This window comes from Pyrus communis, chromosome 14, assembly GCF_041283825.1.
Source record: "Pyrus communis isolate YQ-2024b chromosome 14, ASM4128382v1, whole genome shotgun sequence".
NCBI classification, from domain to species: Eukaryota; Viridiplantae; Streptophyta; class Magnoliopsida; order Rosales; family Rosaceae; genus Pyrus; species Pyrus communis.
In genome coordinates, this window is record NC_142578.1 from 8,009,333 (window position 1) to 8,022,202 (window position 12,870).

Below are 12,870 nucleotides of genomic sequence, written 5' to 3' on the forward strand. Positions count from 1 at the left end.
CCTTATCAGACTTGAAGACCTTAACTTTGGTCTAAAATTGAGTATACACCATTGCATAGAATTCTTGAAGAAGCAAAGGAACATCACTCTTATTCTTCATTAAGAACACCCAAGTTAATTGAGTACAATCATCAATAAAAGTAACAAACCAATGGAATCCATTATAAGTAACCTTCGCCGGACCCCACACATCAGAATGTATTAAATCAAATGGCAAGGTAGCTTTAGACTCACTTATGGGAAAGGAAGCACGATGACTCTTGGGCATGACACATGTTTCACACTTGAACCCTGAATCATTACAAGTGTGAAACAAAGAAGGAAATAGATGCTTCATATAACTAAATGATGGATGTCCTAATCATCGATGCCACAACCAAATTTGATGTCTGTCATCAACTTTAGCACTTAAAACTTGATGATTATTTGAATTGGAAACAACAGTATCATTTGTAGTCAAGATGTGCAAACCCTCTATTCTTTTACCATGACTAATTATCTTCTGAGGTTGAATGTCTTGAATATAACAATACGTAGGGTATAAGTGAGCAGAACAATATAAGGTATCAAGTAGTTTTCCTATCGACAAAAGATTGCACTTAACATCAGGAACAAGTAAAGCATGAACTAGTGCTAAGGTAAAAGTAAAAGAGATAATGCCTTCACCCTTCACAAGGGAAGGTGCTCCATTTGCACTAGTAATATATGGATCACGAACATACTCACATAACCCATCAAACACTCTAAGGTCGCTAGTCACGTGATTAGTGGCCCCAGTGTCAATTATCCATATATTTATTCCACCAAGATGCATAACAACACTATGATTATATTGAGCCATTGAACTAAATCATGAACAATAAAGGCACAAAAGATACGCAGCAGAATGAAAACAATTTACCAGAACACTGTAGCAGATGACTTTTCACGAACATGGTAGCAGATCACTGTAGCGAGGCACTGTTTACTGTATTGTAGCGCGACATTACTTTGATGCCATTTCAAACTAAACATGGTAAATACCAAAAATATATATGATAATATTTGGGAATTTTGTTATTTTATTTGACAGGGAGAGAAGGGGCCAGCGGCACAGAGAAAGATATATGTTTGTAAGGTTGTGTAGAGGATGTGTTATTCTCCCTACGCAATGCCTTTATTTATAGTAATAAGGGAGGGAAGATTCCTTCTCCTCCAAGGAATACAAGTCCTAATAGGAAAGAATAATTAGAATCAAATATAATCTAGGATTTACACAATCACCAGAATCAAATATAATCTAGGATTTACACAATCATACTTAAATACAAAGTTTATAACACTTTTATAGAATTATACCACTATTTTAAATTAATGATAATCAAAACCAAAAGTTGATATGAAATTACACATATACCCATAAAATTGTTGGAAAATTAGTTATTTGTTTTATTATTTGAATTTGGGCCTAGTCCGTTAGAATTAGGTTTTCTTTTCCTTACTTATTAAGGATTAGGGTTAGAATATTATAAAATGAAAGCTTTGTTAACCAGTAGAAAATAAGTTAGTCAAGATGTAGTCAATTCGAGTTATGTAGTTGTCTCGACAATGTCTGTTTTCAATTAATAAAATATTCTTCTTTATTTTATATTGTTGGTCTCTAATTTTCAACTTGGAATCAGAATAGGTTCAATCATTTTGGATAATCTGCTTTGGGTTGTTATTAGTTTCATATGTTTGTTGCTTCTGTTGTTGTTTAGGTTTAGTTTGATATTTAAAAAATAAAATAAAAATAAGGTTGCTGAAACATTGTCATGCCTCGCGTTGTTTGAATCGATTTCGTCACTATTCATTGAACCCCTTGACTCTGCTGCTAGACTTGCTGTACCCACATCCCCACCACCGCATCTGACTCACCCTAAACCTAGAAATCCACTGCTGCCTTGTTGCCAAACCCATCAACCCTCACTCACATTATTCCTCACATCATATTCACACCTCACTACATGCCTAAACCTTCCACTGCATTGTTATCACGGCAGCAAGTCGCGCTTGCAACACGGTAGCCCACCACCATCTGTTGCCGCTTGAACCCACCTTCAACCTTGATCCATCATTGTCTAGCTGACTGTCCACTATTTGTTTTGATGAAGCTCAGATCCAAGAACCCAAACTCGGAACAAGTCCATCTTGGCCTTGCACTTTGTCGTAATCTCGTACTCGCATCGTGCCGCCAGACCCACTTGATCAATGAAGAAAAGAAAGAAAAAAAAAATGTGGTTTTTTTTTTAGTGTTTTAGGCCCATAAGGTTATTGGTGTTGTATGACTATTTAAATGAAGTATTCCAAGGGAATAGAGAGATGGAGGCCGGTGGCAATAAAAGAGAAGAGAGAGATTTAATTGTGAGGTGTGTATTGTATTCACTGTTCTAAAAATCCCCACCTAGGCGCTGACCATCGCCCTGATTAATGCCTAGGTATGTGAAAATTAAGAAATGGCGCCTAGACCTACTGAGGCGCCCGCCTAAACCGCCTAGACACCCGCTTAGCCTGCCCAGACCCGCCTAGGCACCTGCCTAGGTTGCGACTCACTTACACAGAAAATATATAACTTTCATTTTGCATTTAATTTTGTTCAATAAATTGTAACAGACTTGTTGTAGACTTAAATAAACACACATTATATGCTTGTTCTATATGTTTTCATTATGTTCCAAGACTTCATAATATATATGTTATTCTATTTTGTAGTTTATGATGAAATTGTTTATATTTTAATTATAAACTAACACTCATATACAATAAATATAATATATTTACATAAATCAGCCTAGGCCCCGCCTAACCGCCTAGGCGTTAGGCCCCAGTCCGCCGCCCGACTAGCACTTAGTGTCTTTTAGAATCTTGGTTGTATCATCTCATTGTGCCTTTATTTGTAATAGTAAGATAGGTAGAATCCTTACCCTTTTAGGATTACAACTCTAAAAGGTATTTAACTACTAAAGGGAATATTCAAAGACATCCTTAGATTCACTAGGATTTACACAATCACATACATATTCTAAATATGACTGCAACACTCCCCCTTGAGTGTGTAGATACTCAAACAAAACATCGCATCAGATCTTCAGCATATAAGGTAGAATAATTGATGAAGTCAACGACACAACAGGCGAATATGAGTGTCAAATTTAAAGAAAGTATGCATTGGTAGTAAAACTCAAAAAACCTTGTAGTGGTAAAACCTAAGGCAAGTAAAAACCCATAGACTAAGAAGAAAAGTGAGAAGTATGCATAATGTCTAAAACAAACGTCAAACGGGATGAAAGTAATGAACTCACCAGAGTATGATCATCCTAGGATGGGTGCCTCATCAAAATCTCGTTAGGTAGCAAAAACCCAGCGGGAAAAATGCTTGTAATCATAGGAAAAATAGAGTATATTAAGATCAAGTGAGCATGCTTCAGGATACTCCTCCTGAGTTAGAATAACTTCCAAATAAGAGAACAACAAGCGATTCAACTTAGATAATTTACGCATACCAATTCCTTGGACGAGATTCTGAAAAGTAAACTTGGGCAATGACTTGGTAAAGAGATCGGCTAGGTTGTCCTCGGAACGGATTTGCTTCACTTCAATGTTCTGATGTTGTTGTTGCTGGTGAAAATAAAAGAATTTCAGCGCTATGTTTTTGGTATTGTCTCTCTTGATGTATCCATTCTTTAACTGTTTGATACATTCTGCATTATCTTCAAAGATTGTTGTAGGAAGGTTAACGATAGAAATAAGACCACTAGTGCTTCAAATACGTTCTATGACTGCTCTCAACCAAAAATACTCATGCGATGCTTCATGCAGGATGAGAATCTCAACATGGTTTAGGGAACATGCCTTATGTGGTTTAGACACATATTCAGCATCTACGTAACCAACAAGGCGGGAATCAACCTGAGAACCCAGGGGGACGGTGACTCATCTTAAGGATTCGTTGGTGTAGAACAAGCCCAAATTTGTCATACTTTTGAGGTAGCGAAAAATGTCTTTCACACCATCCTAGTGTCCGCGCGTAGGCACATTGCTGAATCTAGCCAAAAGATTAATAGTGAAGGAAATATCGGGTCTAGTGCATTAAGCCAAGTACAATAAAGCCCCAATTTCACTTAGGTATGGAACTTTAGGCTCCAAAATCTCTTCCTTATCCTCCTTAGGACAGAAAGGATCTTGTTTCACATCTAACGTCCGAACGACCATAGGAATACTCGAAGGCTTCGCTTTATCCTCATTAAAATGTCGCAACACCTTTTAGGTGTAGTTCGATTGATGTACTAGGATTCCTTCCGAACAATGCTCAATCTCCAGGCTGACACAATATCAAGTTTTCCCAAGATCTTTCATTTTAATTTTTTATTTCAAATAAATGACAATTTCCTCAAGCTTTACGGGAGTTCTGATGAGGTTCATGTCATCGACATAAACTGCAACGATCATAAATATGGAATGTGACTTCTTTATAGACAAGCATAGGCATAATTTGTTGTTCACATAACCTTGACTTATCAAATATTCACTCAGATGGTTATACCACATCCGCCTGGATTGTTTCAATCCGTAGAGTGATTTTCTCAATCTAATAGAGAGAGTGTTCCGTGGTCTAGAACTATTTGAACCAATCAGTGGAAGTCCTACTGGAACTTTCATGTAGATTTCCGTATCTAGATCCTCATAGAGATATGTAGTTACCATATCCATAAGCTGCATATTCAATTTTTCAGAAACTACCAAAAACTGATAAGGTAGTGGAACGTTATGACATCCATTATAGGGGACTACGTCTCTTTGTAATCAATTCCAGGGTGTTGAGAAAAGCCTTGCGCTACGAGGTGTGATTTGTATCGCACTATATCATTCTTCTCATTACGTTTCTTCACGAAAACCCACTTATGGTGGGATAAAAGCTACAGGCCCAAACATCTTACATTTTGCAAGTGCATCGAGTTCGACCTGGACTGCTTGTTTCCATTTTGACTAATCCATTCTACATCATCATTCATCAATGGAACTTGGTTCAATGTCATCGCTAAGAATGATGTCAGTAAATACTGTGTCAAATGCATCGTCAACAATCATCTTTCGATTCCAAACCTCATCCAATATTGCATAGTGGACAGAAATCTCGTGATTCTCGAGAGCTCGGGTTGTCTCGTCTAAAACATTACCGTAATCTAGAATAACCTCATACGTTGGAATAGATGACTGAACGATGGTCGGATTCAAACTAGGATCACTAGTTTATGCCATTTTCCTCTTCTGAGGTTGTGAATCCTTTGAACCAAAGGCTCTGCCACGCTTTAAGGTCGGAGTAGATGATTGTCTAGCTGCCAATGTATTAGGCCACGTGGAAAGTGTGACCTCCCCACTTTTGGGGATGGTCCAGCTTTCCCAGGCGGTGTTAGGACATATGCAGGGTACATCTATCCTTGCAAGGGCGTTTGTAGTAGGTATATGTGATCTTGTCATTTTAGCTAGATCAGTAAAACCATCCAACATGCTTTGAGCAATGCTCTAAAGATCTATAATTTGTCACACCTCAGTTTCAGACTAGGCAGTGCTGGGATCAAACTGAGACATACTGGGACCATACCATGACAATTCGTGGCGTTCTCGAGGAACATTAGTATGCTTATCTCCCCCTAATGATAAGAATACTATGTCATCAAAATGACAATCCGCAAAACATGTGGTAAAGAGATATTCTGTTAAGGGATCTAAATAGCGAATAATTGATGGTGAATTCTAACTAACATAGATTCTTATTTTTCTCTGATGATCCATTTTGGTATGTAGTGGAGGTGCTATTGCCACATAGATTGAACACCCAAACACACATAAATGCGAGACATCATGCTCATATCCAATAGCCAACTGTAACCGTGAATAAGGTTGGGTAGCGGTGGGCCTCAGTCGAACCAGCATAGCTATGTGCAATATTGCATAGCCCCAAGCAGATACCGGCAGTTTGGTTCGCATAACCAAAGTTCGAGCTATCAATTTGTAGACATCAAAATTTCGGTGAAATGAATGTTGACCAATAATTAAAATTTCAACGCTCACGTGTCACATAAATTTTACATATATCGTGTGACTCAACGAAAATATCGAAATAAATTGGAAAAGTCATCAAATAGGACACGTGTCAATACCTGGCAGAAATGATTTATTTCATCTGATTATTTAAATCCAAAAATCAAGTTTTGGAATTCTATAAATAGGAAGCCAAGGCATTCATTTTGGAAAAAGAGGAGAAAGAAAGGAATTTACATCACACCAAAACCTTGAAGCTTTGAAACTCTAAAGCTCTCAAGCAAATCCCGAAGGATCAAGAAAACACTCTTCGTTCTTCGTCAAATCATCCTTCAAGGTCAAGCTCCAACGGCCCTTGAAGAACTTCCACCGACTCAAGATCAAGCCCCGACGGCCCCTTGAAGAAAGTGTTCATCATTCATCATCCGTTCATCCTAAGATCAAGCCCCAACGGCCCTTTGGATCAACAACCTCAACAAATTCACACATCCAATCGTTCTTCAAGATTAAGCCCAAAAGCCTTGAAGATCCGTTCATCCATCAACCTTCAAGATCAAGCCCAAAAGCCCTTGAAGAAATCCACACAACCATTATTCAAGATCAAGCCCCGACGGCCCTTGAAGAAAGTGTTCATCGTTCATCATCCGTTCATTCAAGATCAAGCCCAAAAGCCCTTGAAGAAATCCACACAACCATTATTCAAGATCAAGCCCCGACGGCCCTTGAAGAAAGTGTTCATCGTTCATCATCCATTCATCCTAAGATCAAGCCCCAACAGCCCTTTGGATCAACAACCTCAACAAACTCATACACCCATTCTTCAAGATCAAGCCCAACGCCCCTTGAAGATCCATTCATCAACTGTTCATCCTTAGATCAAGCCCCGACGGCCTTTTGGATCAACAGCTCATCCACAAACCTACACCCTACGAAGATAGAATCAGAGGATCAAATTACAAAGAGATTGTAACCCCAAAATCATTAAACACAAAAAAATATATTTTGTACACGGTATTCTTGTTTCTTGTTTCAGGAATTTTTCGTGTTTACAAATTTGGCACGCCCAGTGGGACTATCTCTACCTCTCATCTCTGTCTCCGTTCAAGATATTCAAGCACAGTCCATGGCTTCAAACAAAGAACAAGTCATGACTATCGGCACTACCTCCATTGAAAAACAGCTGGTTCAGATGAAGGAAACAATTGCAAGGCTGATAAAGACTGCAGAGGAGAAAAACTTGCAAATCGCCGAACTCATCAACCGTCTGGAGGTGCAACATGGTGTCATAGTGAAACCAAACTCTCTTCCAACTAAGAGGACCGAAGAAGGCTTCAACCCAAATGCCTACGAACTCATGTCAAAGGCTAGGCATGACTTTGCTTCCTCTTCAAATCTTGGAAAGAAGGTTTCAAACACCGTCAACGACAAAGATCGCGACCTCACTCAAAAGAAGTTGAATGAGCATGATTATGGAGTTGACAACAACAAAGCTGGACTTGGCTTCACACCAAATGCACCCATGAAGATTTCAAGCAAAGTGAAGAAAGCTAGCGCTCAACACATCAGCGTGAGCATTGAACAAGACCAAGAAGAGCCTAAACCCTCCCCAATGAGCCATTCAAGCTCTAGAACTTCAGTGCTTAATCGCATTGGTGGTCAAGACCGAACCTCTGTCTTCAAGAGGCTTAACGCGCCGACATCCCAAAGCTCTGTTTTTGAAAGGTTGTTAAAGCCTAAGAAACAAAGCAACACAGCTATCTCTCCTCTGCGACGATCAGCTTCAGAAAGATTTGAAGATAATGGTAAGCCTTTTGGAAAGAGGAAGACAACACCAAAGGAAGAAAAGCTCGATGGGTTAGGAGAAAAAGACGACGCTCGAAGCTTGATTCCTTCAAGGATGAAGCGCCAAGCAATCCTAGAGGTCGACACAAAAGGACCACTGAAGGTAAGGAGGCGCATCATCGTCCACACTGGCAAATCTTCATGCCAACAAACCCAAGAGAACGACACTGAAGAGGAGATCCAAGATGTTTTCTACATCACGGTTCAAGAAGGTAAAGAAGACGAAAGCCCGAGGAAATACTCAGAGTCCCTACTCTCCGACGTTGATCCGAGCGGCAGTACAACCATGCAAGTCATGACCACTGGAGCAACTTCAATCGAGGAGCAGCTAGCTCGGATGAATGAAGCAATCGCAAAGCTCACATGGACTGTGGAAGAGAAGGACTTGCAGATTGCCGCACTCGTCAACCAACTAGATGCGCTGCCCGACGTGAAAGTCGACCCAAATGTTGGCCTATTAAAGAAAGAAGTCGACGAAGAAGAGGAGCCACCAGCGGAGAAAGTTGAAGAGAAGCCGAAGCTAGACCAAGCAACGACATTCATGGGATCTCTTTCTATCCAGCAGCTACAGGAGATGATCGCAAACACTATCAAGACATAGTACGAAGGAAGCTCGCATGACTCCGTACTGTACTCAAAGCCTTACTCCAAGAAGATTGATGCTTTGAAGATGCCAAGGGGTTATCAGCCCCCAAAATTCATGCAGTTCGATGGAAAAGGCAACCCGAAGCAACATGTCGCCCATTTCGTTGAAACTTGCAACAATGCTGGGACAGAGGGAGACTACCTCGTCAAACAGTTCGTGCGTTCGCTGAAAAGTAACGCTTTTGACTGGTACACTGACCTCGAACCTGAGTTTATCAACAGTTGGGACCAGCTAGAAAGGGAATTCCTCAACCGTTTCTACAGCACTCGTCGTACTGTAAGCATGCTAGAGCTGACCAGTACGAAACAGTGGAGAGATGAACCTGTCATCGACTACATAAATAGATGGCGTTCATTAAGCCTGGATTGCAAAGATCGGCTTTCTGAAACCTCCGCCATTGAGATGTGCGTTCAAGGCATGCAGTGGGGACTACACTACATCCTTCAAGGCATCAAACCACGAACATTTGAGGAGTTAGCCACTCGCGCCCATGATATGAAGTTAAGCATCACCCGTCATGGAAAGAAAGAACAGATCGCCGACTACAAGAATGACAAAGTTTTGGGGCCAAATGTGGATAAGGCTGCGTGGAAACCCACCAAGGAAGCAATGACAGTCAACACAACTCCAGTCAAAATCCATACACGAGGCAAGACGATTCAAACCGAAGCTTTTCGTGATTAAGAGATACGTAGACGTACTTTGAAGGAGCTTGAGGAGAAGACTTATCCATTCCCCGACTCTGACGTGGTTGCCATGTTAGATGACTTGCTGAAAAAAAAGGTGATCGACTTACCTGAGTGTAAACGGCCGGAAGATATGAACCGTACTGACAGTCCAAGGTACTGTAAATTCCACCGCTTCATTGGTCATCCGACGGAAAAGTGCTTTGTGCTAAAAGATCTCATCATGAAGTTGGCTCAGAAAGGGATCATCGAGCTAGATCTTAATGATGTGGTGAAGTCAAACTATACCACTGCCACTTCTGGCTCTTTGAACTCAAAGTCTTCACCTCAACCGCTGGGGGCATGCTCCAAAACCATGTCAGTCAAGTCAAGTGAAGTTGAAGGATGAACTTATGTTACTCCAAATAAAATGCACAAGAAACATAGGTCTCATCCACAAGTTCACCAATCGAAAAGGGGGCAAAGCAGCTACCGTCAACCTTCAAAGCTACATGAAAATGTTGAGGATGATGAAATTATGACACAAAGATCGTCCGTTGCCATCACGATGCGCGATTTCTTCCCCAAAGACTTCTTCAATCACTCAGTCAAGACTCCTTGCTATGAAGATTGCAAGGAATGCCTCTCTAAGATCGTTTGACAAATCCAAACGCTCCTGGTCTGCACGAGCATAAAAGGCGACATCAAAAGCTCCTTGCCTGCATGAGCTGAAACTGCAAACGGCACCAAAAGCTCCTTGCCTGCATGAGCTGAAACTGCAAACGGCACCAAAAGCTCCTGGTCTGCACGAGCCTAAAAGGTGACAACAAAATGCTCCTGGCCCACAAGAGCATAAACTGCAAACGGCACCAAAAGTTCCTGGTCTGCACGAGCCTAAAAGGTGACAACAAAATGCTCCTGGCCCGCAAGAGCATAAACTGCAAACGGCACCAAAAGCTCCTGGTCTGCACTAGCCTAAAAGGTGACAACAAAATGCTCCTGGCCCGCAAGAGCATAAACTGTGTACGGCAAAATCATCATCAAAACCATCACTCATTTGAACTACGTTATGACTTGATCTCTTCTTTGGAAGAGTACGTAGGCAACTTGAAACTTCAAAACTTCAAGTACAGTCACATCAAAATAAATAAATAAATGTTTCATTAAAGAAAGTCAATTTTATTACAAAAAAAATTCATAAAAAAAAAAAAAAAAAAATTAAAAAAAAAAATTTTAAAAAAAAAAATTAAAAAAAAAATTAAAAAATTATACATGTTAAAGTGGGTTTGCCTACACTTAAGACCCATGCCAACTCAAAGAAACAGAAGTTGAAGTCCACAAAAAGGAGCAGCCCAAAACTCAAACCCTCAGTCCCTCTTCTCTGAAAGTGCTTCTTCTCCTCTTCCTCCGTCTCTGCAGCTATGGCTTCCGATTCTCCTGCTAAGAAGGTTTTGATTCTGATTGCGAACGGCACGGAGGCGATTAAGGCGGTGATCATCGTCGATGTTCTGCGGCGAGCTTGGGCCGATGTTACTGTGGCTTCTGTGGAGAAGCAGCTTCGGGTTGATGGTTACCACGGCGTTAAGATCGTCGCTGATGCTTTGATTTCGGATTGTAGCCAAACTGTTTTCGATCTCATCGCTCTACCCGGAGGTATCCCTGGTGCCACTAATCTTAAGAATAGTGAGGTTCTGGAAAGCTTGGTGAAGAAGCAGGCTGCAGATGAGAAGCCCTACGCTGCAATCTGTGCTTCACCTGCAGTGGCACTTGCGTCATGGGGCGTGTTGAAGGGACTGAAAGCAACTGGTTATCCACCTTTTATGAAGCAATTAGCATCTGGTGCAATAGCTGTTGAATCAAGAGTGCAGGTGGATGGCAAAGTTGTGACAAGTCGTGGACCTGGTACTACCATGGAGCTTGCTGTTGCACTGGTCGAGCAATTGTATGGGAAAGAAAAAGCTGATGAAGTTTCTGGGCCACTGGTGATGCGGTCCAACCATGGGGATGAATATGTCATAACTGAGCTAAACCCAGTTGAGTGGACTGCCAGTGATTCCCCTAAGATTCTTGTACCCAAAGCTGTTGCACAGAAGGTGTTTGATAAAGAGGTAGTCCTCTCCACTCCCTGCGATTTCACCGCCCAACCGTTGACGGATGAAGAGCACAAGCTTTTCTTGCTTGGATTGCAGAAAGTAAGGAAAGGAGATTGGAGAGGGATCTCAAGAAACTTCGTGAAGACTCGCACCCCGACTCAGGTTGCCAGCCACGCACAGAAGTACTTTCTGCGCTGGAACAACCACAATCGCCGGCGCCGCAGATCTAGCCTCTTTGACATCACCATCGATACGGTATCTCCAACTCCAATGGATGAAGAGCAAGTACATCTTCAAGATATCGCATCTCAGTCGCATCCATTGCCTCCTCCGCCACTATCCGACCCTTGCAACGCCAGTGGATTTCCAATGGTGCCAAATTTTCCAATGACTGTAGGTCCAGCTGTCTTGCCAGTTCCCGTTGAGAATCCTACGGAAAATCTAGCTCTACGACAAGCAAATCACGAGAATAGTGCTTCGGCTAAGCTCGTCCGTCCATGCTCTCCATTCTGCCCATCTACCCCAGTAAGATCTTCATGCTGCTGTATGGGCAGTTTGTCTCTCTCTAAGGTTGAGCAACGCGGCCTTCTCCCTTCGATCATCGACCTCCGCCATGGCTGCTGCCTTTGAATGTGATTGACAAAACCAAAGTTTGTCAACTCACACCCAAAGACTTTCTCCGTCTCTTACCTCCTACTACTCCAAGCTCCTCTGCATTTCCTCCCTGCACCATGTGGGGAATATATATAAAAAAAAAATTATTATTAAAAAAAAAAAGGTGACACGCCAGTTTGGAAAGAAGAAGAAATGGTGGAATCTTGGTGGATCAGCACCACCGAAAGCAAAGAAAAGAAAAGAAAAAAATAATAAATAAAAAAAGGATCTTGGTGCACCGGCACCATGTGAAAAAAACAAAAAAAAAAACAAAAAAAAAAAAATATATATATATATGCGCTCTATTATATTTAGCACAATACACTGAATAAAATAAAACATGTCCATTGATCTCCGAGAAATTACAAGTGCGTACAAAAAAAAAAAAAAAGAGATGGAGCTTTCATAAAGGTTGTTCACGTGAAGCCCCACTACTTGGGAAAACTACAGAAGCGGAAGGCATCGAAGATAGATCATTTGAGGCCTCAATACTTGGTGGAACGCTAGAGGACCCAGGAAAAATGTGTCTCTGGAAGAAAGCCGAAAGCCTTTGACGGTCACGTTGGATTCGACCTTCAGATTCTTGCAGCTCATCAAGCTTCCTCTTCATGCCCGTCGAATAGTTATTTGCAAGCACATGCAAACTTCTATTCTCGTGCTTAAGCTGTTTGATCTCTTGCTTAAGAGTTTCCACCTCCGCCATCAATGATTCCACTTGACGGGATCGAGCAAGTAGGCGTTGGCCCATGTTGGACACAGAGCCTGCACACTGAACACTGAGAGCGAGGGACTCTTGAACGGCCAACTCATCGGACCGTCCTGAAAGCAGCCTACTATCCTTAGGAGTGAGGAGGTTCCTAGCTACTATCGTAGCTGTTGTTGCGTCCTTCATCACAGAATCTTCACCTGT

The 12,870-nt window shown here is 41.4% G+C and overlaps 1 pseudogene; it reads left to right on the top strand.

Annotated features, from left to right (window-relative positions):
* The first annotated feature begins 10,567 nt into the window (after nucleotides 1-10,567).
* Nucleotides 10,568-11,936, top strand: LOC148691169 (protein DJ-1 homolog B pseudogene; annotated as a pseudogene).
* Nucleotides 11,937-12,870: the final 934 nt, after the last annotated feature.